The sequence below is a fragment of the Lissotriton helveticus genome, chromosome 4_1, assembly GCF_964261635.1.
Source record: "Lissotriton helveticus chromosome 4_1, aLisHel1.1, whole genome shotgun sequence".
Taxonomy (NCBI): Eukaryota; Metazoa; Chordata; class Amphibia; order Caudata; family Salamandridae; genus Lissotriton; species Lissotriton helveticus.
The window spans coordinates 134,122,704-134,149,530 of record NC_136063.1 but is presented as its reverse complement, the minus strand read 5'-3'; the positions used below and the strand labels follow the sequence as shown (position 1 = coordinate 134,149,530).

Genomic DNA, 26,827 nt, shown 5'->3' with positions numbered 1-26,827 from the left:
AAAATTGCTGTGAATTATGAAGCAGCGAACCACTGCATTGGGTGATATGCCCCGTAAACGTGACAGACATCCCAGAGATGTAATGATATGTATGTTGTAGAATTCATGCTTTACTTCTCCTGTGTTTCTAATAAAGGATATTTAAACAAAAAAAATTAAGTTTAGAAATGTAAAAAAGCATATATGTACAACATGAGTTTGCATAAATTGACATTGATAAAGTTTAAAAAACAAATTTAAATAATAAAAATCTAATAGGTAACAAAACAATCAATTGACACATTAACAGTATTGTAGTTCATTTTATTACATAAAAAAATATAATAGTTACAAAAAATAATCAAAAAATGTTTTTAAAAAACATAAATAGGTGTGTACTTTTTTAAAGTAAACATAGATTTTAAACTGTATTGTAACATTTAATTTGTATTTTCTTTGTAGGTTTTCCCACGGTTTACCATTGAAGTGAATGAGAGAAATAGTCTTTTTTTTCACTTTTACGAAAAGAGATGACATTGCCGCTTGGACGTAAGGTTCGTCTTTGCGAGAATCGGCGTGGTCAGGATCAGATGCTAGAAAGAGCTGTGTCCAGGTAAGGCAAATTTAAATGATAAAAAATAGATTAAGGGTGGCATTGTTTATTGTAAGGAGAGAGGAGGGAGGTTGTAGGCACTAAAGTAGTTGTATTTTGACGTTTTTGTATGTTTCAACTTAAAAAAAGGTTTCCTAAACCGGTAGCAGTTTCAGGCCCACGTCGGGTTGATTGCTTAGTAAGACTTTTTGTGTTAAAATAAAATTATTTTTAAAGAACAATTTATTTTCTATTAAACAATAGTGTTATTAAAACAATCATTTTAGATTTTGTTTTGATGCAACAGGTTTTTGAAATTAAGGTATTGCATTGTTGGGGTTTTTCGGATAAGTCGAAGGAACATGGACGCAGACTTCATGGATTGCAGAAGTACTTTTTGGGACATTTTGAAGGTAAGAAACCGGACTTTTAATTTATAATTTAAATCTTTTTAGAAAAATGCCAATTGAATTATGGTAATTCATTGTCAAAACAGGTAATTAAGGTGGTTAAGGAGTTAGTGTAGATTAGAATGGTAGGATGTGTGCAATATTATCTAGGTAGTCTGAACCATCAACGAACATTGTCGAATTGTAGTCACTCAGACATTTCTTTTTTTTTTAAAACAATTTTTATTAGTTTGTCTCCAACACACAGTGCAGTTCTGGTAAATGTGTCGCTCAGACATTTCTTTTGTTCTTTTTGTAATTCGTGGGTTCAGACTACCAGTTAATAATTGCGCAATTGTTTTTCTTGGAAACTTTGCTCCTTCAAAATTTCCCAAACATGATAGTGTTAGGATGTGGTTTACCTATAGATTTGTTGAAGGAGTTGTGCCATCCCTCTAGGTATTATTTTTTTTTGCTCCTCTCTCTAAGCAGGTCGAGTAGCAGATCCACCACTTCACATGGAAATGTGGATTCCTCCTTCGACTTGACCTGCTTAGATGGCCATCCATGTGTCTTCCAAGTAATTTAGAAGGGGTGCCAATTTTTCATTGTTTGCAGTAAAACTCTCACATCCAGTAATAGATGTGTAGTATTCATCTACATTGTCAGGAGGACCAAAGCAAAATGCTGTTAGTTTCTTCAATTCAAATTGCGGTTTACTGTCTGATATGTAATCCTCAACTAAGGATTTTTTTTACATTTTTCACCTATAAGCCTGTGAAAGGTGAATAAAACATCCTTGAATTTGGGTATCCGTGTACATTTTGGTAATTGTGTTAATCATAGGTAATTCAAAGAATATTAACACTTTTCCGGGACTTTGGTTCATGGTTTTAGCATTTATGGCTGACAAAAATTCAGTGTTTGTTGAGGTTTGTTTATCAGGGAGTAAACTGTACACTGTGGGCACTACTGGATGATTAATGTAAGCGTGAATAGTGTATATTTGGGTGAATGGATGGTGTGTGGATTTAAACGTCCCATCCATCATCCAAATATTACTACTCTCTAACTTAACAAGATCATGGGGTGTGCTAAAGATTAGAATTCTTTTATGAGGGTTTTTGTTGTCATGAAAAAGAAAGGTTTCATTAGTAATGGTTACTGTTCAGGTGGAATGTAAATATCAGAGAAGGTTTGGGGTTTTACACGTAGGGGGTTACTTGCCTGATTTCTACGCCGAATATTTCTGCATTGTTTGGGAATTGTGGGCATACAACTTGCTACATGGGTAGGAATGTTTTGTGTTACCTCCCTCAAAACTGAGCAACAGGGTTCATTGGAGGTGGATGCCAGGGTTTTCATTTCATTTATATTTTCTCTTACCTCTATCTCCATTGCAGAGGCAGAGTGGTTATGCTCAGTGGTTCTTTTAACAGTGTCACCTAGAGTAACCGGTTTGCCTTTGCAGTGGGATGAATAATAATGCACACACCTCCAATGACACCTGGGCTCAGTTAATCTCTCCTTACAATAAACATAGCCACTGGAACTTAACACCTTGGCTGCGTCGAACGTTCAGCTCCAGTGCTGAACGTTCGAAAAACGGGTGGGACACCGTCGACCAACGGACGTTTGCAGCGCTACCAAGGTAGTGCATGTGACGACCGTTGGCCGATGGTAGCAGCCAAGGGGTTAACATTCTATTTCCACTGGTTGATTGCAAATATTTGGCTTGTATCCTTGCTGCCAATCTCTGTAGAAAGAAGAAAAAGATACATTTTTTTGTGATTTTGTGTGTGGTGGCCTTTAAAAATATTTTGCCTGCAAGTGAAAATTTAGGGGCCCATTAGGATGGCGGGCAGACTTTGCCCGCCCACCATCCTTGCGGTAGTAGGGACCGCCCGCAAGGCGACCAGGGCGGAAAAGCGGCGGACGGTCTTTCCATCCGCCGAGGTCCCCCGCCATACTAATATGGCGGGGGGGAAAACAAATGCGGATGTCGGGCGGATTGCCCCCGCCAGGCTGGCGGTGGCTACCGCCAGCCTGGAGGGGGAAATCTGCCCGACATCATAATGGGCCCCTTAGTGTCTATTAATTATTGTACAGCTTATTTTTTACAAAATTGTACCAGGATTTATTTGCATTGGCTTGATAATGTTGGTTTGGAATTGTTTGCTGCTTTCATAGCTTTGATGATTAAAAGGTTAATTTTGGATAGACTTGACAGAATGAAAAAGATACCTTTTTTTAGGTTTTTCTGTTGTGTGGTTGGAAAGTCCTGGTGTAGATGCTGGTTTATGTTGGATTGTTCGTTCAGTTGTTCTTTATGTGGTATTAGGAGCTTTTGAAACTTTTGTACGGAAGTCACCCAATTGGCCAGGTATCGTCCAATGGCTAAAGAGGACAGAACATAACAGTCCAATCATTAACAGCGTAATATGGACAAGCATTACAGCATTGAGGAGGCGATGAACGCCGAAACGCGTCTGCTGTTAAGAAATTAAGCCAAAATGATCCTGCGAGTGCTCCAAAAATGTGTTTTGAAGTTGCTGTGTAGCAAAAATGAGGTCCCACCCTCATTATGGAGACAGCACCCGCCCTGTGTTCGGAGTTTGAGGTGGGAGTGGTGTTGGTGGATATAATTTCGAACTCTTGAACCGCCGCCGATGAGTCTTTCCGGTCGACATGAACGTCGCAAGCTATTCAAACTTGTGGTAGTCAGTTAATAATTGATACCAACTGGGGAAACATCTTACAAAATCCGGCGGCTGAGGCGAGGGACATACGGCCTGTTGGCGTGGCGATACCAACATCAGAGTCACCCAATTGGCCCGGTATCGTCCAATGGCTAAAGAGGACAGAACATAACAGTCCAATCATTAACAGCGTAATATGGACAAGCATTACAGCATTGAGGAGGCGATGAACGCCGAAACGCGTCTGCTGTTAAGAAATTAAGCCAAAATGATCCTGCGAGTGCTCCAAAAATGTGTTTTGAAGTTGCTGTGTAGCAAAAATGAGGTCCCACCCTCATTATGGAGACAGCACCCGCCCTGTGTTCGGAGTTTGAGGTGGGAGTGGTGTTGGTGGATATAATTTCGAACTCTTGAACCGCCGCCGATGAGTCTTTCCGGTCGACATGAACGTCGCAAGCTATTCAAACTTGTGGTAGTCAGTTAATAATTGATACCAACTGGGGAAACATCTTACAAAATCCGGCGGCTGAGGCGAGGGACATACGGCCTGTTGGCGTGGCGATACCAACATCAGAGTCACCCAATTGGCCCGGTATCGTCCAATGGCTAAAGAGGACAGAACATAACAGTCCAATCATTAACAGCGTAATATGGACAAGCGTTACAGCATTGAGGAGGCGATGAATGCCGAAACGCGTCTGCTGTTAAGAAATTAAGCCAAAATGATCCTGCGAGTGCTCCAAAAATGTGTTTTGAAGTTGCTGTGTAGCAAAAATGAGGTCCCACCCTCATTATGGAGACAGCACCCGCCCTGTGTTCGGAGTTTGAGGTGGGAGTGGTGTTGGTGGATATAATTTCGAACTCTTGAACCGCCGCCGATGAGTCTTTCCGGTCGACATGAACGTCGCAAGCTATTCAAACTTGTGGTAGTCAGTTAATAATTGATACCAACTGGGGAAACATCTTACAAAATCCGGCGGCTGAGGCGAGGGACATACGGCCTGTTGGCGTGGCGATACCAACATCAGAGTCACCCAATTGGCCCGGTATCGTCCAATGGCTAAAGAGGACAGAACATAACAGTCCAATCATTAACAGCGTAATATGGACAAGCATTACAGCATTGAGGAGGCGATGAACGCCGAAACGCGTCTGCTGTTAAGAAATTAAGCCAAAATGATCCTGCGAGTGCTCCAAAAATGTGTTTTGATGTTGCTGTGTAGCAAAAATGAGGTCCCACCCTCATTATGGAGACAGCACCCGCCCTGTGTTCGGAGTTTGAGGTGGGAGTGGTGTTGGTGTATATAATTTCGAACTCTTGAACCGCCGCCGATGAGTCTTTCCGGTCGACATGAACGTCGCAAGCTATTCAAACTTGTGGTAGTCAGTTAATAATTGATACCAACTGGGGAAACATCTTACAAAATCCGGCGGCTGAGGCGAGGGACATACGGCCTGTTGGCGTGGCGATACCAACATCAGAGTCACCCAATTGGCCGGTATCGTCCAATGGCTAAAGAGGACAGAACATAACAGTCCAATCATTAACAGCGTAATATGGACAAGCATTACAGCATTGAGGAGGCGATGAACGGCGAAACGCGTCTGCTGTTAAGAAATTAAGCCAAAATGATCCTGCGAGTGCTCCAAAAATGTGTTTTGAAGTTGCTGTGTAGCAAAAATGAGGTCCCACCCTCATTATGGAGACAGCACCCGCCCTGTGTTCGGAGTTTGAGGTGGGAGTGGTGTTGGTGGATATAATTTCGAACTCTTGAACCGCCGCCGATGAGTCTTTCCGGTCGACATGAACGTCGCAAGCTATTCAAACTTGTGGTAGTCAGTTAATAATTGATACCAACTGGGGAAACATCTTACAAAATCCGGCGGCTGAGGCGAGGGACATACGGCCTGTTGGCGTGGCGATACCAACATCAGAGTCACCCAATTGGCCCGGTATCGTCCAATGGCTAAAGAGGACAGAACATAACAGTCCAATCATTAACAGCGTAATATGGACAAGCGTTACAGCATTGAGGAGGCGATGAATGCCGAAACGCGTCTGCTGTTAAGAAATTAAGCCAAAATGATCCTGCGAGTGCTCCAAAAATGTGTTTTGAAGTTGCTGTGTAGCAAAAATGAGGTCCCACCCTCATTATGGAGACAGCACCCGCCCTGTGTTCGGAGTTTGAGGTGGGAGTGGTGTTGGTGGATATAATTTCGAACTCTTGAACCGCCGCCGATGAGTCTTTCCGGTCGACATGAACGTCGCAAGCTATTCAAACTTGTGGTAGTCAGTTAATAATTGATACCAACTGGGGAAACATCTTACAAAATCCGGCGGCTGAGGCGAGGGACATACGGCCTGTTGGCGTGGCGATACCAACATCAGAGTCACCCAATTGGCCCGGTATCGTCCAATGGCTAAAGAGGACAGAACATAACAGTCCAATCATTAACAGCGTAATATGGACAAGCATTACAGCATTGAGGAGGCGATGAACGCCGAAACGCGTCTGCTGTTAAGAAATTAAGCCAAAATGATCCTGCGAGTGCTCCAAAAATGTGTTTTGATGTTGCTGTGTAGCAAAAATGAGGTCCCACCCTCATTATGGAGACAGCACCCGCCCTGTGTTCGGAGTTTGAGGTGGGAGTGGTGTTGGTGTATATAATTTCGAACTCTTGAACCGCCGCCGATGAGTCTTTCCGGTCGACATGAACGTCGCAAGCTATTCAAACTTGTGGTAGTCAGTTAATAATTGATACCAACTGGGTAAACATCTTACAAAATCTGGCGGCTGAGGCGAGGGACATACGGCCTGTTGGCGTGGCGATACCAACATCAGAGTCACCCAATTGGCCCGGTATCGTCCAATGGCTAAAGAGGACAGAACATAACAGTCCAATCATTAACAGCGTAATATGGACACGCATTACAGCATTGAGGAGGCGATGAATGCCGAAACGCGTCTGCTTTTAAGAAATTAAGCCAAAATGATCCTGCAAGTGCTCCAAAAATGTGTTTTGAAGTTGCTGTGTAGCAAAAATGAGGTCCCACCCTCATTATGGAGACAGCACCCGCCCTGTGTTCGGAGTTTGAGGTGGGAGTGGTGATGGTGGATATAATTTCGAACTCTTGAACCGCCGCCGATGAGTCTTTCCGGTCGACATGAACGTCGCAAGCTATTCAAACTTGTGGTAGTCAGTTAATAATTGATACCAACTGGGGAAACATCTTACAAAATCCGGCGGCTGAGGCGAGGGACATACGGCCTGTTGGCGTGGCGATACCAACAACAGAGTCACCCAATTGGCCCGGTATCGTCCAATGGCTAAAGAGGACAGAACATAACAGTCCAATCATTAACAGCGTAATATGGACAAGCATTACAGCATTGAGGAGGCGATGAATGCCGAAACGCGTCTGCTGGTAAGAAATTAAGCCAAAATGATCCTGCAAGTGCTCCAAAAATGTGTTTTGAAGTTGCTGTGTAGCAAAAATGAGGTCCCACCCTCATTATGGAGACAGCACCCGCCCTGTGTTCTGAGTTTGAGGTGGGAGTGGTGTTGGTGGATATAATTTCGAACTCTTGAACCGCCGCCGATGAGTCTTTCCGGTCGACATGAACGTCGCAAGCTATTCAAACTTGTGGTAGTCAGTTAATAATTGATACCAACTGGGGAAACATCTTGCAAAATCCGGCAGCTGAGGCGAGGGACATACGGCCTGTTGGCGTGGCGATACCAACATCAGAGTCACCCAATTGGCCCGGTATCGTCCAATGGCTAAAGAGGACAGAACATAACAGTCCAATCATTAACAGCGTAATATGGACAAGCATTACAGCATTGAGGAGGCGATGAACGCCGAAACGCGTCTGCTGTTAAGAAATTAAGCCAAAATGATCCTGCGAGTGCTCCAAAAATGTGTTTTGAAGTTGCTGTGTAGCAAAAATGAGGTCCCACCCTCATTATGGAGACAGCATCCCCCTGTGTTCGGAGTTTGAGGTGGGAGTGGTGTTGGTGGATATAATTTCGAACTCTTGAACCGCCGCCGATGAGTCTTTCCGGTCGACATGAACGTCGCAAGCTATTCAAACTTGTGGTAGTCAGTTAATAATTGATACCAACTGGGGAAACATCTTACAAAATCCGGCGGCTGAGGCGAGGGACATACGGCCTGTTGGCGTGGCGATACTAACATCAGAGTCACCCAATTGGCCCGGTATCGTCCAATGGCTAAAGAGGACAGAACATAACAGTCCAATCATTAACAGCGTAATATGGACAAGCATTACAGCATTGAGGAGGCGATGAATGCCGAAACGCGTCTGCTGGTAAGAAATTAAGTCAAAATGATCCTGCAAGTGCTCCAAAAATGTGTTTTGAAGTTGCTGTGTAGCAAAAATGAGGTCCCACCCTCATTATGGAGACAGCACCCGCCCTGTGTTCTGAGTTTGAGGTGGGAGTGGTGTTGGTGGATATAATTTCGAACTCTTGAACCGCCGCCGATGAGTCTTTCCGGTCGACATGAACGTCGCAAGCTATTCAAACTTGTGGTAGTCAGTTAATAATTGATACCAACTGGGGAAACATCTTGCAAAATCCGGCAGCTGAGGCGAGGGACATACGGCCTGTTGGCGTGGCGATACCAACATCAGAGTCACCCAATTGGCCCGGTATCGTCCAATGCTAAAGAGGACAGAACATAACAGTCCAATCATTAACAGCGTAATATGGACAAGCATTACAGCATTGAGGAGGCGATGAACGCCGAAACGCGTCTGCTGTTAAGAAATTAAGCCAAAATGATCCTGTGAGTGCTCCAAAAATGTGTTTTGAAGTTGCTGTGTAGCAAAAATGAGGTCCCACCCTCATTATGGAGACAGCATCCCCCTGTGTTCGGAGTTTGAGGTGGGAGTGGTGTTGGTGGATATAATTTCGAACTCTTGAACCGCCGCCGATGAGTCTTTCCGGTCGACATGAACGTCGCAAGCTATTCAAACTTGTGGTAGTCAGTTAATAATTGATACCAACTGGGGAAACATCTTGCAAAATCCGGCGGCTGAGGCGAGGGACATACGGCCTGTTGGCGTGGCGATACCAACATCAGAGTCACCCAATTGGCCCGGTATCGTCCAATGGCTAAAGAGGACAGAACATAACAGTCCAATCATTAACAGCGTAATATGGACAAGCATTACAGCATTGAGGAGGCGATGAACGCCGAAACGCGTCTGCTGTTAAGAAATTAAGCCAAAATGATCCTGCGAGTGCTCCAAAAATGTGTTTTGAAGTTGCTGTGTAGCAAAAATGAGGTCCCACCCTCATTATGGAGACAGCATCCCCCTGTGTTCGGAGTTTGAGGTGGGAGTGGTGTTGGTGGATATAATTTCGAACTCTTGAACCGCCGCCGATGAGTCTTTCCGGTCGACATGAACGTCGCAAGCTATTCAAACTTGTGGTAGTCAGTTAATAATTGATACCAACTGGGGAAACATCTTACAAAATCCGGCGGCTGAGGCGAGGGACATACGGCCTGTTGGCGTGGCGATACCAACATCAGAGTCACCCAATTGGCCCGGTATCGTCCAATGGCTAAAGAGGACAGAACATAACAGTCCAATCATTAACAGCGTAATATGGACAAGCATTACAGCATTGAGGAGGCAATGAACGCCGAAACGCGTCTGCTGTTAAGAAATTAAGCCAAAATGATCCTGCGAGTGCTCCAAAAATGTGTTTTGAAGTTGCTGTGTAGCAAAAATGAGGTCCCACCCTCATTATGGAGACAGCACCCGCCCTGTGTTCGGAGTTTGAGGTGGTGTTGGTGTATATATATATATATATACACACACACACACACACACACACACGCACACACACACACACACACACACACACTCGCACACGCGCACACACACACACACACACACACACACACACACACACACACACACATATTTTCTTTCAGTGCCAACTAGGATTATAGTGAATCTGGCATTGGTCGTATCCAGGTTAGACTATGCCAATGCTCTATATACCGGACTGCCACAATATGCAGACAGTGCAGAATGCTGCTACCAGGCTTGCCCTTAGTCTCCCTAGAAGAGAACGTGTCACTCAGCATCTGCGCTGGTTTCCCATAAATAAGCAGATTTCCTTCAAGATCTCTGTTAAAGCACAGAGATTTGCATAATTTGGGCCCTGCCTACATATCCTCCAGGATCTCTTTTTATAGTCCTCTAAAACCTCTGCGGTCTGCCAATACTCATGTAGCCATGATCCGAAGGATTTGTCTCGTCTAAGCTCAGTTGGGTCCTTTTCCTTTTTTGGGACAGTGGGCTGGAACTATCTGCCTTTTGAATTGTGCCAGATAAATAATGAAGGACATTTTAGGAAACAGCTCAAGACTTAGCTTTTTGCCCAGTAGCTAGCTTCCACTTGGTCTCATGTGCTCAGTTCCGCTAAGCGCTGGAGCACTCTTTGAGTAGCCGTGCACTCAGTTCCGAAACATAGAAGCATTTCAGTACAACAGTTTCTGACCACAAGGTCATTACAGTCCAGTATTGCTTGCATCTGGTGGAATGTCGCAAACACATGTCAGTGATGTGCTAAAAGCACTATTGCCTACAATGAGGAGACACATCAACAGCTACATCCAGTTCATAGACAATAAAGAATTAGCCAATAATGAATTAGCCGATGTGGGTGGCAGGATATTAGTCTTGGTCACTCTTCTTGATAGCGCGTTACAGAAAATCCCGCGTTTTGCACTGTTAAATGTTGCACTGAAATTGCCGAATTTAGTTGAATCTTTTTCATTGAATTTAGTTTTTAACTATATCGCGCTAATGTGGTTGTGTTTTTAAAACACTGATCATTTGCACTATTTTGAATTGAACATCTCACATTTCAGCCTGAATCCTCCCAAGTAATTGCCAGCAGCTTAGCTTAGTTTAGCGTTCGGCACCTGCGGTACCCGGAAGTTAGACGGGACTGCACTGCACTGAGGTTGACGCTCTATTCTTTCTGCCTACCACCACTATATCTAATACGCTGGAGCAACCGCGCAGCGTGTGGGTAGCAGGACATTAGTCTCGGTCACTCTTCTTGATAGCCCGTTACAGAAATCCAGCGGTTTGCACTGTTAAATGCTGCACTGAAATTGACGAATTTCGTTTATTCTTTTTAATTGAATTTTGTTTTTAAATATATCGCACAAATTTGGTTGTGTTTTAAAACGTTGATCATTTGCACTATTTTGAATTGTACATCTCACCTTTCAGCCAGAATCCTCTCAAGTAATTGCCAGCAGCTTAGCTTAGTTTAGCGTTCCGCCCCTGCGGTACCCGGAAGTTAGACGGGACCACACTGCACTGGAGTTGACGCTCTAGTCTTTCTGCCTACCACCACTATATCTAATACGCTGGAGCGACCGCGCAGCGTGCGCGCCGCAGGTGCACCAAAGGCAAGCTCGTCTGCGCCCCGAGCCCGACCAGAACCCCTGGCCAAACTGGACCCCATATATATGGTAGGCAAAAACTGCTTGACCTACGAGGAAGCACTTGTGCTTCTCACAATATGCTCCCTCAAAATGTTGCTGGGACATCTAGTCTTTTAGAATCAATCCCAAATCATTCTCGCCCCCTATGTCTATAAATAAACCAGGGAACGGGTGGGATGTAAAGGAGCCTGCCACTGGTAGAAACGGTGAAAATAGAAGCAGAGATAAGGACACGCACAAGACAAAAAAGGATCCTAAGGCAACATTTATGGAGTATGCCAAGTACTTGCTGCTTAATGCCCGTTCTGTAGTCAAGCACAAACATGAGCTGAAAGACTTAATCCAACTCTCTACACCAGATCTAATTTTTGTAACCGAAACCTGGACAGATATCACATCAGCGCCAGACTGGAACATTGCTATACCAGTAGGATATGCCTTCTTCTCACAGGATAGAGTGATGAGCAAAAGGGGGGGCATAGCGATTATTTATGGCAATCATTTTAAAGTACATGTCGAGACGATCTCAGCTCTGCCTGCAGAAGCATTACATTTCCACATAAAGTTAAATAACCTCCAGATTTTTCAGGGGATACTGATTTACCGTCCATTCGGCACCAACGCATTTTTTTCCCAAGCTCTCCTGATGCTTTTGGAATCATACACTGCCTCTCAAACCCTCACAATTCTTGGGGATTTCAATTACCATCTAGAATCTAAAAACAACACAGATACTACTAGGCTGCTAGACAATCTTGAGGCTTTTAGCCTCAACCAACTTATAACTGAACCCACTCTTCAGGCAGGACACACATTAGATGGGATTTTTACAAGCAACCCTGACATCACCCTGACTAGCCTGTTAGCCCTGCCATGGACAGACCACAATGCCATATATTTCAACCTTAAAGCCACGCAGTTACATCTTAGTGCACAGGCTAAACCATCGAAGGCATTAATCAGGCAATGGGACAAACTCAAGGATGGCGACTTTGAGTCGGCCCCCAACTATGTTCAATCTTTACGTCACCCCTCTGGCCAATCTAGTCAGCAGGCATGGCTTTGCTCTGACCTCTTACGCTGATGACTCTCAACTTGTCATCTTTGTCACCAATCAGCCTGAGACCACAGCAGCCAGGTTCCATGCTTGTCTCACTGAGATCATGGCTTGCTCAAGTCAGAGTTATCTGAAAATAAATACAGATAAGACAGAGGTGATGAAGTTTGGGCCAAGCCAGCCCCTGTGGAACCGGTCCTGGTGGCCAACTGAAGCCAACGGAGAATGTCCCCGCCCAGAAGAGAAGGTCAGGAATTTAGGGATCATCTTCGATGATAAATTGAATTTTGGCTCCCAGGTAAAAATCCTGAGAAAATGTTTTCCTTACATCTCTCAAGAGCTACAAAAGACGGTGATGGTAGCTCTTTTTCTATCCAAACTGGATTATTGTAACGCTCTATTTTTGGGAATCGGCAAATTCCAACTGCACAAATTGCAATCCCTACAAAATGCTGCAGCAAGACTTCTGGGCATACCCGGAGGACAGCCAACCTCGGCTGGAACTAAATCACTTCATTGGCTGCCCATTAAACAGCATATAGAATTTAAATCCCTAAGCCTTGTGCATAAGGAGATTTATGGTGGTGGTGCTGAGGACTTTAAAAAAAAAACTTTTTTCACTGTACGTTCCCTGACGCGTTCCCAGATCGGCCAGTCTAGGTCTCATTAAAACTACAAAGATAAGACGGGCGAGATGGGGGGGGGGGGGCAGAGCAAACACACACTGTGCTGCTAAGCTCTAGAACAAATTGCCTCTTCCTATGAAGCTTCAACCCAACCTTCAGCTTTTTAGGAAGAGTTTAAAAACCTGGCTGTTTACTGCCGCATAGGCTTTTCAACTATAGTGCACCTTCCTGCACACACGCCCCAGCACCAAGACGCCACGGCAATTGAGCGCTATATAAGTATGTAAACATAAACATAAAGCAGAATAGCATGACTTGTGTACAACACTACATTGTGTGGGATCACATGATGACACACAAATTACATTAGGACCAACATACCATAAAGAACAAGTCCAATGGAAGCCAGGTAACTTCCATCATATCGCTGTTCTAAGTTGTCTTGGTACAGGCTTTGTACACCCAAACTCTGTAACAGACATTCCTACGACCAATCCAGGTTCACTTTGTTCGTCCAAACAGCATCATCTATCTGCCAATGTCACAACTCTGAAATGTTAAAATGACGATGACATGGTGAAAGTACCTATAACAGACCAGCACAGAGAGATTAGCTAAGAAAACATACATATGACACACATCACGTTACCATATTTTAGAGAACACAGTCCAAGACAACATTTACAGCTGAACAAAGCTACATTTTCAATGCAAACACCTTTCCTCAGATATTTCCAGACCTATATATTCCTTGTATGTAGCATTAAAATCATCACAGCATCACTACAAAAGTTGCAAAAATAGTCCAAGTCATCACATCTGACACCATACTTACACTCAGAAGAAGTGGTTTTGAATGAGATCTTGGCACACGTCAGCTCCTTCCTCTTCACCACTATGATCATCTTCATTTGCCATTTCATGGTCCCCACCCGATGGGTGGTCATGGCCTGCATCCTCTGCAATGTCAGGGATGGTCTATCGCAGGGCAATGTTGTGGAGTATGCAGCAAGCCACAGTGATCTTACACACCTTTCCGGGTGAGTAGGGGAGTGTTCCCCAGTCCTGTCCAGACTTCTGAATATGGCTTTCAGGAGCCCAAAAGCCCACTCCACCAGCTGCAGTGTTCTTCCATGGGCCTCAATGAAGCAGACTTCCCCAGGCATTGTAGGATTCCTCAGCTGTGCCCACAGTCATGGCCGGTTGGGATAAGCTCTTCCTTGGTGTGTATGTCTGGAACTGAGCGGTACAATCGAGGCTGGCGTCTCCTCCCTCTCCCAGGGTACCTATGTGAATAGTAACACAAAAATGGATTTTGGTCACAGTGTGCAAATTAACATGTGAAGGGTAATGCAAAATTCATGTATCTGAATATCAGTGCTTCATGAAGTAGTACACATTTTACATCATTATTGTCAAATCTTGAACATCCATCTGTCATCCCCAAGGTGACCTTCACATGTCTGTAACAGAACTATGCACATAATTAATTCAGAACTTGTAAATTGCCATTTCTGGTGAGGGTAGCATAACATGTCATTAGAAATACCGCCGACCGCAGTGTAGAGTGCGCCGGGCACATTTTGCCTATGTGCACAGTAATGCACTACATAAATGAAGTTCTGTACTGGACATGACATGAGAACCAGGCATTTTAAATGTAAACATGTTTACCCTCACTTGTAGTGGTGGCGTCACACTAAACTGTCACCTATACAGTTTTCCCAACCGCTAACAAGGTGGTTCCTGACTTCGCTAATAGGACATGTTGAAACACACTGCCAGCGGTAGCCGACTGTGCGGTGGGCGGTCACATGCAACGCAATCACAGCCATTGGCTAACATTGGAGATAGTGACGATCATGGCCCAAAGGCCGTGTGCGCCGACACTGATGAATGCGTAAGTGTTGTACATGTGCCCGGCGGTGGGTAAAATCTCATTTGCCTCCTGACACTGCTGATAATCAACTCCTCTTCAATTTTACCACCTCTGAGAACAATTTTGGCATGTGCTACGGGCAGGAGTGCCGGTCCCTTCACTCCAGAGGAGATGGAAGCCCTGGTTGACGAGGTTCTTCCCTTGTATGCCAAACTCTGTGGCTCACCAGAGGAATAGATATGTTTCTCAAATACATATTGAACTCCATTTTATTGCTTCCTTTCTATTCCCATAGACTACAGTGTGCCTCTGAGTGTCTACTTTGTGGAGAGATGGCTACCATTTGAATGTGTGACAAGGGTGATTTTTGTGCAGGGCTCAAGTTCATAAAAAGCAACAATGACTTATCAAATCACATCATGGTACATGTGCATTGTTATGTATAGGCTTCACACCATGAGCCTTTTCTGTATACTGTTATAATCTTGTGAGAATAATGTTAGCCAAGTGTACCAACCCACATATCATTCATCACATCTGAATTTGTAAAACAGTTGTCTGGCAGGTAGCTATATCTCACAGACCCCTTTGGGTTGCCACACAACTGTATGCTCACATATGTAAGGGACAGAAGTGTCACTTTTCGTATTGATTGACTTGGTAGAAATGTGAAGTTCATGTGGGTTATGTACCCTCAGCCTGCAGAGAGTAAGGCCTGACATTGATATATGGCAGTCTGGGCCATGGGCCAGAGTTACAGTGGCAGGAGAACTAGTGCATGGAGTAATGTCCCTTTAGAACTGCTGATCCATGAATGTTCCCAGAAAGTGTTACCTGTACTACTCATAGCTCTGATGGCTGTTCCATGGTGAATCTGAGGCATGGGGATTCGGGTGATCCCCTGACCTGATACTTCCCAGTGACCCACAGTGTCAAAGTGTATCTGCCACTAATGACTGTCCTCTTACTCACACAGGTCTGTTGCCAATTTTCTGATTGATTTGCTTTCACTGTACAGGCCTAATGACATGAACCGTGTATATAGTGGTTTACTTTTGAATAGATGTAGAAATGTAAATCATCTGCTTGGCTATAGACCTGGTCAGAGCTCGTTGAGGTAATTCCACTGAGTTAATTCTGCGGTGTTACCTAGATTATGCACGCAGAAGAAATACTATTGCCTACTGTTTTGCTATTTGCATGTCGCTGCAGAAATGCAGCTGGAGGCAAACTGTGAGTGGATTAGTGAAAGCTGAGGCCCAGGAGCCTCACTACTACAACAAACTGGCTTATTTTGGGGGTAAAATCACATCTTTTTTTTTTTTTTTTTTTTTTTTTTGCATTTTCCATTTTTTTTTTTGAAAACTCTTTATTGTCAGGAAATCAAAAGACACATTAACAGTATTGCTTTTAGTTATCATTGTCATATCGATATTAGTTATCATCAAAAGAATTGGAGGCATTAGATCGCATTCTTACATAGTGTGGTTACCCTTCTAATATGAACACAAATGAATCACAAGCTACTAAGACTCTCGGCCTTCATCACATCTTCATACCCTACCCATGTTTCATTTCGCGGTCCGCCCGTGTTTGGTACAATAATCTTTTCCTGGCAAAATTAACTTACATCAAAAAAAGAGAAACATTGAAACCCATCTAAAGTCATCACTCGGTAGAGGGCTAGTCCCGCCCATAGTCATTTGTTAGCCATTGCACATGTTCAGCACGACATCGAAGGTAGCACCACATTCCCGCACCACCCCAACAGCAACCCGAGTTAATATGCATGCCCATCCCTACTACTCCTCCTCCTCTTCTGAGTCCAAGTCCTCATGTTCCGGTAGGGGTTCACACGGTTCTCCCCTGTACTTATTCCATGGCGTCCACACCTTATTCCACTTACGCGGGCAGGCCCGCAGCACGTAAACCGCTCTTTCTTTCACCATGAGGAGGTCTATATTCCTGATCCAGCCAGCCACCGTAGGCAATTCCGGGGCACCCCACTTCTGCGCAATGTCCCTCTTGGCCACTGTCATCGCCAATGTGACCCATAGCTGCCCATACCTGTCCAAGTCATTAGGATCCCAAATGTTCAACAGACATTTACGTGGTTCAGGTAGGACTGAGAGTTCAATAGCCTGGGAGATTGTGCGCATAATTTGCTTCCAGAAGTCCTGGACCAGAGGGCAATCCCATAATGTGTGAAGCAGAGTTCCCTCCTCCCCGCAGCCCCTGAGGTAGAAGGGGTGTGTCGCCCTCTGTATTCTGTGAAGAAGCGTTCTGGTGTAGTAAGTGCGGTGTAATATCTTGAGTTGCACTAGCCTGAAACTAGCCGAGATGCCTACTTCTCTTGGTGACGCAAGCGCCTCGTTCCACTCTGTATCATCCATGTCGCCTATTTCCCCAACCCATCTCTCTCGAAGTTTCTGTGTGGGGTCTGGCAGGTTATTGACCAGTTTTTTATACGTGAGAGAGGTTGCCCTCTGCTCCATAAAGTCTGTCAACAGTCTGTCTTCCAGTGGCGACGACTCTGGGAGTGTGGTGTCAGGAGGAATTGCCTGTAGGAGTGCGTGTCGGATCTGCACATATCTAAATGTTTCAGTGGAGCCCATACCATATTGTTGTTGGAGTTGTGGAAATGTAACCACCGTATCTCTGTCCCAAAGATCCCCCACCACGGAAATCCCAATTTGGTCCCATCGCGCAAAACCCCCACATGACCTCAAGTTACCCAGCGCTCTTGTGTCCCACAGTGGCGTCAGCTTGGTGATTTTCCCCTTCCAGCCCAACCGAGATTGCGCCGTATGCCATAATGCTGCCGTATGAAACGTCGGTCCGAGTAGGTTCTTAACTTGTGGGAAATTGTAGAGCACCGAAAGCATGCCGTCCGTCCCCAGTTGTGACCAATCCGCCTTGTATGCGGGGTCGTCCCGCGGGACGTGGATCCAATGATTAATTATCTTAAGTTGGGACGCCCAGTAATACAACTGGAGGTTGGGCAACGCGATCCCCCCTTCATACCAGCTTTTCACCAACTTGTCATGCGCTATGCGGGCTGGGCCGTTGCTCCACAGCAAGCTGGATACTAGCGCAGCGACCTGCTTGAAGTAACTCGGTGCCACCACATAGGGGGTATTCTCAAGCACATAGAGAAACCTGGGGAGAGCCATCATCTTATATAGTGCCGCGCGCCCAAGGAGGGTCAGCGGTAGAGTAGCCCAGTATTTAACGTCTGTACGTAGGCGTGCCAGAGGCGGCAGCAAGTTCGCGTTATGAAATTCCGCGGCGTCATTAGTGATGAAAATACCCAGGTATTTAAAGGAGGTGGTCGCTAACTGTAGGGGACAGTCGTCCCGTAGCAGACGGGCCGGGCCTTTAAGTACGTATATTACTGATTTGGACCAATTCAGGGTGTAACCTGACGCCTTTCCGTGTTCATCACACAGAGCCAACAGGGCAGGGATCCCCTCGTTAGGACTAACCATATATATCAGCATGTCATCCGCATATAGGGAGACTTTATCCTCCCACCCTTCCTCCTAGGTGATGCCCCGGAACAGTGGTGTCGCTCTGAGCAGGATGGCCAATGGCTCCAGTACCAAAGCAAAGAGCAGGGGCGAGAGCGGACACCCCTGTCTAGTTCCGCGCCCCAGCGGGAATGGCGGCGAAATGTGTCCATTCGCAACCACCTGTGCCACTGGTGATGCGTACAACAACCGCACCCATGCAAGATATTTCGGGCCGAAGCCCATTCGAGCAAGGACAGCAAACAGATACTCCCACTCCACCAGGTCGAATGCCACGTCAAGGGATAAAATTACAGCCTGGTCTGAAAGAAGATGTGCCCGCGCCAACACCCCATGTATCCTCCGCAGATTCATCGCCGTGCTCCTGTGTGGCATGAATCCCGATTGATCGGGATGTATCAGGGTGTGTAGGTGCCGGGTCAGGCGACTGGCCAGAAGTTTCGCCAGGATCTTCACTTCAACGTTGAGCAAAGAAATGGGTCGGTACAAGGTGCATGCAGTCGGTGGTTTGGCTGGTTTAGGAGTGGCCACTATTGTGGCCGTGCGCTGGTCAAGAGGGAGTTCCGCCCTCTCCACACTTTCAGCATACATATCTAGCAGGGGTTTGGCCAACACGGAGGCTGTCGCCTTATACCATTCTACGGGTAGCCCGTAAGGCCCTAGGGCTTTGCCGGATTGCAACTCCTGTATTGTCAATTGAATTTCGTCCACCGTCAGGTCCGAATCTAAGTCTTGTTGTGCTTCCTGTGAAAGCACGGGGATAGCAATGTGTTCGAGCGACGCCATCGCCTCCCGTTCCGTGACGGTCCGCACCGGGGTGTATACCTCCTGATAGTGGCGTGCCAGGGTGCGTACTATTTGTTCAGGGTGTGTCTGTAGCTGGCCGTCATGTGCGTAGAGTCTCTGTATCCCTCTGTTACCACCGCCCCGTTTGTCCAACCAAGCCAGCATCTTCCCAGCTTTGTCACCCACGTCATAGATTCTGTGTGTGGTGTTTGCTAGATGCCCCCTAGTAATCATTGTGAGGTGAGTCTGGTGCTGCTGCTGTCGGAGGTGCAGTGTATGCATGGTGTCAGGGGTAGGGTCTGACATGTGGGCGGTGTTTGCGGTGTGGAGTGCCAACTCCAACTTTGCGAGTTCACTTCTGGAGTCACTTTTGTGCCCTGTGATTGCCGCTATGGCTACTCCACGTAGGACCGTTTTATACGCTTCCCAGAGCACCGAGGGCGAGGAAACCGTTCCTACATTTTCGTTAAAGTAGTGTGTTGTGGCCAATTTTAGTTTCTTCTTGATGCCAGGGACCGTCAAATAGTTGGGGTATATCGGATACAGTCTGGCGCGCTTCCTCTCTTTGGTAGTAAGGTGGAGGGACATGGGGGAGTGATCAGATATGCCTCTGGGAAGAATCTCTAGTTTGTCTACCAGCCCCACTCCCATCCCTAAAAAGAAAAAGTAATCAATGCGCGAAAGGCTGTTATGTGTAGAGGAGTAATGCGTGTATTGGGTCTCCGTGGGGTTCAACTGACGCCAAACATCTGAGAGGCCCAGTGCGCTTAGAAAACCAGGAAGCGCTGCCGCTCCTCTCGGGCGGTCTCGCATGGGAAAGGTGTCCAGCAAGGGGTCCGTTATTGCATTGAAGTCCCCCCCCAATGACCATATCACCCTCGGGGAGGTCAAGGAGAAATTGCCCAAGCGCCGGCAGTGCTGTAGAGTGGAGGGCCGGGGGGATGTACACAAATATCACATTGAGGGGCCTCCCCTCCCATTGGCCAGATAGCGCCGCAAATCGACCCTGATCATCCGTCTTGCGGCTGTCAACCATAAAGGATGAGTTTTTTTTAAGTAGTATCCCAGTGCCCCTGGATCCCGTAGTGAACTCTGCGTGCACTGCCATTGCATAAGCTTGCCTGTCAAGCGCTTTACATGTAGACCCCGCCAGGTGTGTTTCCTGAAGCATCACTAACTCAGGCCCATAGCGCTTGATGGTTTGCAGGACCAGACCCCTTTTAATTTTGTCCCCCAGCCCTCTAACGTTCCACGTGAGCAGTTTTAAGGGGGGGTACCAATGTCATTGCAGGAGCGCCCTCAGCGGGAGCATCTCTTTCCTGTCGGGCCATCTGGGTTCGCGATTAGTGCTACTGATGTGTGGCAGTGCGGCGTGTCGCATAAGCAATGACGTGTGCTGGGATTCCATGAGTGTATGGCCTGCAATAGGACCGTGGTCCACAAGAAATTAGTGATGACTATGAACGAAAACCGTAACATTACAACTTCTCCCCCCCACCCCCTCTCTGCTCCCCTGCACCACGGACGAAAACCCGCCCGCATCCCCAACTTGGCAGAGTGCTTAATCCCATCCCTATCTATCTTACTTGCTTGTGGGGTTGGTGAGTCCCCTACAGGCACCGGCCGATGCCCGCCCTACTCAGCTCCATCAGCTTCAAGGTCCCAAAGGCTGCAATCGTGTTGTCCCCCACGCAGCATATTTAATCAAACCCTGACAGGCTGTCCTGAATCGAGGGGGTCCCTCTCCAGATCAGAGTCCAGTCTCGCGGCTCCTTCCTCGTGTGTGGGTTGATTAGGATGTTGCTCCGCTGGTCTTCCGTTGCGATGGGTCTGGCGGTCTCTGTGCGAGCGCTGAGGCTGGCCCACCTGTCTCCATCCATCAAGCCATTCTCGCGCCACCTCCGGCGTATCAAAAAACCACGCTTTTCCGTCGGCCACAATCCGCAATTTGGCGGGGAAAAGCATTGAATAAGGCAGGCCTTTGTCACGCAGCGTCTTTTTCACTTTGGTGAACGATTTTCGGCGCCGAGCCACCTCTGCCGTGTAGTCTGGAAAGAACGCCAAAGTCGAGTTCTGAATCTTAACCGGTGGCGAGACCCTCGCCGCTTGCAGAATGGCGTCCCTGTCTCTAAAATTAAATAGCCTAGCTAGTACTGGCCGCGGTGTGGCTCCTTGCTTGGCCGGTCCTCCAGGCACTCGGTGTGCCCTTTCAACAGAGAAAAAGTGCGGCAAACCCTTCGGTTGTAACTTGGTTTTGATGAGGTCCTCGATGTATAGATCCATGGCGCCTTTTCCTTCTGATTCCGGAAGGCCTAGGATGCGGACGTTGTTCCTTCGGGAGCGCCCTCCTGATCGTCCAACTTATCCTGCAATTGCTTAGTGACTTTCTCCATTCGTTCCATTGCTACTTGCAGGTCCGAGGTGTCCTCAATGAGCGATTTCGTAACTACTTCCACTTGAGACACCCTTTCAGACATTTTCTTAAAGTCCGCCCTCAGCAGATTAACCTCAGAGGAGATTGTGCCCACCGTCGTTTGTACCTCGGTGAGGGTTTTCATAATGTCCTCCAATGTGACCTTTTTAGTTCCGTCTGTGTCTGGAGGTGCACCTGTGGAGTGGCGCCCGCCACCCTGAGAGTGTCCATGCTGGCTGTATGCAAATTTGTCTAGTTTTGCCTGTGTCGACGTGCTCTTCGCACCCTTGCCTGCCATGGCGTCGTGCTTGTGGATGAGTAGCCCGTTTTCGGCGGCAATGTCAGTGCCACACGTCAATTTGCTGCGCAATCCCCGGTCTACAGGCTGTGTGCACCCGAGTGGGTGTCCCGCTGGTTCCAAGTGCTCGGCCCTACACTCCCAGGGTCCAGGCGTGTCCCAGCCAGTCTCCTCGATGGTCAGCTCGCCTGTTCCAGCGCCGTGTGCGTGCGGCCCACCGCGCGTCTACTCCGGCCTCTCGTGTTCATTGCAGTATAACGTGCTTCGGCGCACCGGCGCGTCGTCGGTGAGTCCCTGGTGGGGAGCACCCTGCGTTTTGTGGCGGAGCCCTGTCGTGTAGCAGAGCAGCAGCGCTATGGTGCCTCTCAGTGGGCCGGACCCCACTATGGACGTCTCTTCAGATAGCACCCCCTGCGTCAGGTTCCAAGGGCTCCCCAGTACTCTAGAGTGAGACTCTGAGTTGCGGCGCTGTGAGAGGTCTGCAGGGCCCCCGGCGCTTCCCTCCGTATCCCGCAGCATGAGCGCTGCGGCCGACCGTCTGTTTCACCCAATATGGCGCCGTCCGGGTCCCAGGGCTATCTCCGCCCGCGTAGGTACCTGCTCTGTGTCCGGGCGAGGCACGCAGCCAGTCCTAGATGATTTAGCCTCTTCCGCTCTCACGGAGGTCCGCGCCGGCTATGCTGAGCGCCGGGGTACTTTATTGTCCGAGGATCCGCCAGGGCCGGCCGGAGCCACCGCGTCCAAGCCGAGCAGGACGCACTTCCGCCCGGATCCGCCAGTCACTTCAGGCCGGTGCGGCCAGGCAACCACAGGCCCCAACACGTCGCCGCAGAACGGACCACTTCCCGGCAACCGAAATTCACCGTGATCGGACCAAACAGTGCCGCTCGGGTCCCCGAGCCGATGCCGCTTCTTCGGGCGGGTGATGAGCCGGATAATTGTACGGATATTTAGCGCGGGCCGCTATGCCTGGAGGAGCTCCCGCTTCAAGCTGCCTCCATGCTCGGCAGTTGGCCACGCCCCCTCGGTAAAATCACATCTTGACAATAAATAGAACCCAATCCTTTGACAGGATTAAAGTAGGTGCCGACAAATTCCGCTACGTGGCGGATGGCAGAGTTTTAGACCGAACTTTATTCTCCATGCGGAGCGTGGAGTAGCAAAAATTCATCGAACTCTGCCGGCGGAGTACAGTTCACCACCCACCCCTACCTGGCTACAGTTTTCCCTATCACACTGCACATACAATGGTATGTTGATTGACCTCCCTGTTACAGTGCCACATTTGGCAAATGGGGTGTTCTGTGATGGCATGACAAATAACACAAACCTATTATGAATTACTAGGATATTAATAAAAGTAGTCCATATGTCCATACAGTCCCCAGAGAGGTAATTATCAGTGTCACACATACCAGTCCTTACAGTGTGACCTTAGTCTTAGAATGCTTTGCATACTATGGTATTTTCCTCTGGACCATATACATCAATGCAATTGGTCTGGCAGTGAAGGTGTCTGGACAGTCATGCACAGGCAGATTATCCTTCGGAAGGTTCAAATAGTGTGCTGTGAGTCATGGTAAATCACATTACATGTACAATGGCCCTGACCTACATGATGTTAGTGGACTGCCTCAATCAGTGTAGGTCATTACCAGGGTTAAGGTTACTCATCAGATAACCACAGAAGTGTGTATTCATGCTTCAGTTGTGCTTAGCATGTGACATGGACACATGTATTGTATTTACTTTTGATGAATGCTTGGCTAGGTGTAAACAAAAATGTATATCAACTGTACAGATATCCTTAAACTTCCAGTTGCAGTCTGTTTCTAAATTTATTGCATACATAAAGGTCAACGCCCATCAGAAAAAGGCCATTTGGAGCGCCATCACCTGGAAGGTGCGGACCCTGGGGGTCTATAACTGGCATAGTGCCCACTGCAGAAAGAGGTGGGAGGACCAGTGGTGCTGGACCCAGATGATCGTGGAGGCTCAGATGGGGAAGTCCTCCCAACATGGAAGGGGCATGCACCAGATCCTGAACCCCCCACACCACCCCTGATAGTCTGCATACTGGTGGTGGCCTACCTGGACCTTGATGGGCAGTTGAAGGCCCAACAGCAGTGACAAGGGGGCGAGTCCTGTCCAGAGTCACACATTTCATATTACCAACTTTGAGTGTTACTGAGTGTGGTAGTAGGTGCCTGCTGTTGTGCTGTGCCTATTGTCTTTCTGACCTGGAAGACAGCAGAGTCTTGTCCACATCCAATTCTCTCCTTTTGAGCAGACACCTGGCTGAGTGAAGTGAGTAATGATCTCATGTTTTTAGTAAATCCGGGTGACAATTGCTCTACACTGGCAGCTGGTCTTGCTTGTGTGAGGAGTGATGCACCCTCACTACTCTCATGTGAATGTGGCCCTGTTGCATGTGAAATGACATAGAGTTCACAGTACATGCAGTGAATGTACAACAGTCCCAATTAGTAAGTACAGATCATTACAGTGAATGAGAGTGCAAACATCACTGGTGCCATCGGCATTAGTGCCTACATGTTGGCCAGTGTGCATTTGCCAGTTGATGGTTCATCTGCAATAGTGTTTCAATACACTCATTCTCTAACTGCTGACATGCATGAGGGAGTGAGATCTAGAACTGTGAGGATCCTATGTGAGTGACTACACTGATTCTAACAACGAAATCTGAGTATGCAATACCAAAGAGTGGATTGATGTGCCTGCCCCTTTGGAGTCTATTGATCCCACATCTTAATGTCATAGAAGTTTAGGGACACCCGAACCTTCCAAGGCGTTTTGGTTTTTGGATATACAATCTATGACTAGTGTCATCACATAGACAAAGCAAGACTGGGGATGTTTATATGGCTATCTGGAGTGTTGTGCTGTGTGAATTCAGGGTGTATATCTAAATGCTTGGAGTTTCAGGGAATTTTATCTGCTAAATGTGATACATAGCTAAACTACATGTGTCCAGCTGTCATTTGACTTTTGAGGTACCAGACATATGATGTAATTGGAGTACAAAGTGTCATCAGTGTGCAGTGATCACTTGAATGTGACATGATGTGTGCCACAACACTAATTGATGATGCATTGGTGTGAACTTGACCTTCATGACAACTTGATGTGTAATGAGTAATAGTTAGATTTATTAGATTCTGGGCCTTTGTGTGAGCATTGTGTAAATCTCACACTTGGATGCATCCTATTTGGTAACATCTCTTTAAAATGATATACAAGCGCCAGAGTATGCAAGGTGATCAACTATCCTAGTATGGACATAGGATGGAGTGTAAACAGTTCCATCAATGCATGTGTGCCTGTCTGGGGTTATTACATGAATGGACCCAACTGTTTGCAAGACATGTAGCAAGCATACATGTGCTCATGCTAAATGTAAAGCCTATGGAGTGAAGCATGAAGGTGGTGTGATATGTGGACTTCTTCATTGTTCTCAGTGGATTTCAGATGGTCAGGTGTGGAAACGCAGTTGCAATAAACCCATGTTACATCTCTTTTCAGATCCATCCAGGACAAGTGGAATAAAAGGGGCCAACGTCAGATTGATCCAGGGCAAGTGGAGGAGAAGGGGCCAATATTGGTGGGGACACAGCTGGTTACAGCGGCGGTTCCAGACGTGAGACGTCAGACACTGAGGGACCCAGTGACTAGGAGGGTGTGAGGAGTTCCCCGGAGGACATTAGCTCGAGCACATCATCTGAGTCATCCTCCGGTGGACACTCCAGAGTGGTGGTGGCCCCAACATGATCAGTACCACGTACATCCTTGTCCACCAGCCTCAGCTCCATCGCCACCCTCCCTGTTGTCCCCACACAAGTTGGCTGTTCATGCTCCCCTAAGAAGTGAGAAGTTGTTTCTGCTTCGGGCACCTCAGCCCCTGCTAGCCACGCTGCCTTTAGTGAAGAGGCTATTGACCTCCTGAAGAGCATGTCTGTCGGTCGGACTACAGTCCTGACTGCCATTCAGGAGCAAGGCAACAAGCTTGCCCAGAGGGTTACCTACCTAGAAATGCATTCACACTGCCATGTCTGCCCTACAGAGATCTTTTCAGGCTCTGGCATCCTCCCTCACGGCAGCCCTCCACACATCCCAACCTACTGCTCCCCCTCATGCCCCTTCCCCATCCGAATTTCCTCTTCTCATTTCTATCCCAAGCACACGCATAACTAAGCATGCACACAAGTCATCAGACACAAGCATGGGGCGTGGCATGACGCCAATGTTGTCAGAAGCGGCCTGCGGAGCTCTGGCCGGCATATGCCCGTTTGCAAATATCCTAAGCCTCGGGCGCACTAAACCTGGAAGATTAGAGGTCAAAAGTCCCCAGAGCAAGGCTCCTCACAGCAAATGAAAGTGAAAGACTTACGGGAGCCGCTCAGCGCAGTACAAGATGTCGGCTGTGATGCCGAGAGGCTGAAACCTCTGAAACCTGCTGAACGAGGAGAGAATCCAAAGCGACCAGCTACTGCACCGGAGGTGGGGAGAGGAGCCACAGTGATAACGGAGCCGTGCCCGTGAGGTGTTGAGCCAGGCACTCCGGAGTGCTGAAGGGACCTGTGCACATTGCCACAAGGCGGTAGAATCTGCCTCAGAGACCGTGCACCGGAGGGGGGTGGATATCGCTTGGTCGAGCGCCCTGCAAATACTGGCGCTGGAGACCTGACAATCCATGAGCGGCTACAGCAGGTGGATGCTCCCAGCTGAGGGGAGTACGATCATCAGCAAAGACCCCAGCAGACTGTGTCACTATCAGGCCTTGTGGTGAGCTTAGAAGAACACGGCCTGTGAATGGACGGCCCAGAGGTAAGCGCGAACCGCTGAATTTACACCCTGCTAGAAGTGAAGATGTGGGCAAGTGGAGCTACACAGCAGGTGACAAGAATGGCCCCAAACTCCTGCAACATGGCTTAACACAGAGAGAGCAGAGGGCACGACCACAGGGATTGAGAGGGGACTCAGGCTCTGCTCGGATCGGCAGCGACCAAGAGAAAACAGCACAATTAGCTCAGAACAGAGGGGGACAACAGGAACAC

The 26,827-nt window shown here is 47.4% G+C and overlaps 1 long non-coding RNA gene across 4 annotated transcripts in view; it reads left to right on the top strand.

Annotated features, from left to right (window-relative positions):
• LOC144827060 (uncharacterized) overlaps window positions 1-26,827 on the top strand; it is a 175,565-nt gene that overhangs the window by 74,635 nt on the left and 74,103 nt on the right. For 3 of the 4 annotated variants that reach the window (XR_013610006.1, XR_013610008.1, XR_013610010.1), the window contains exons 2-3: window positions 442-592; window positions 879-984. This is a non-coding gene — a long non-coding RNA (uncharacterized LOC144827060). Of the gene's footprint in view, window positions 1-441; window positions 593-878; window positions 985-25,295; window positions 26,155-26,827 lie in introns of those variants that run through there. The other variant, XR_013610009.1, reaches the window with a different exon arrangement.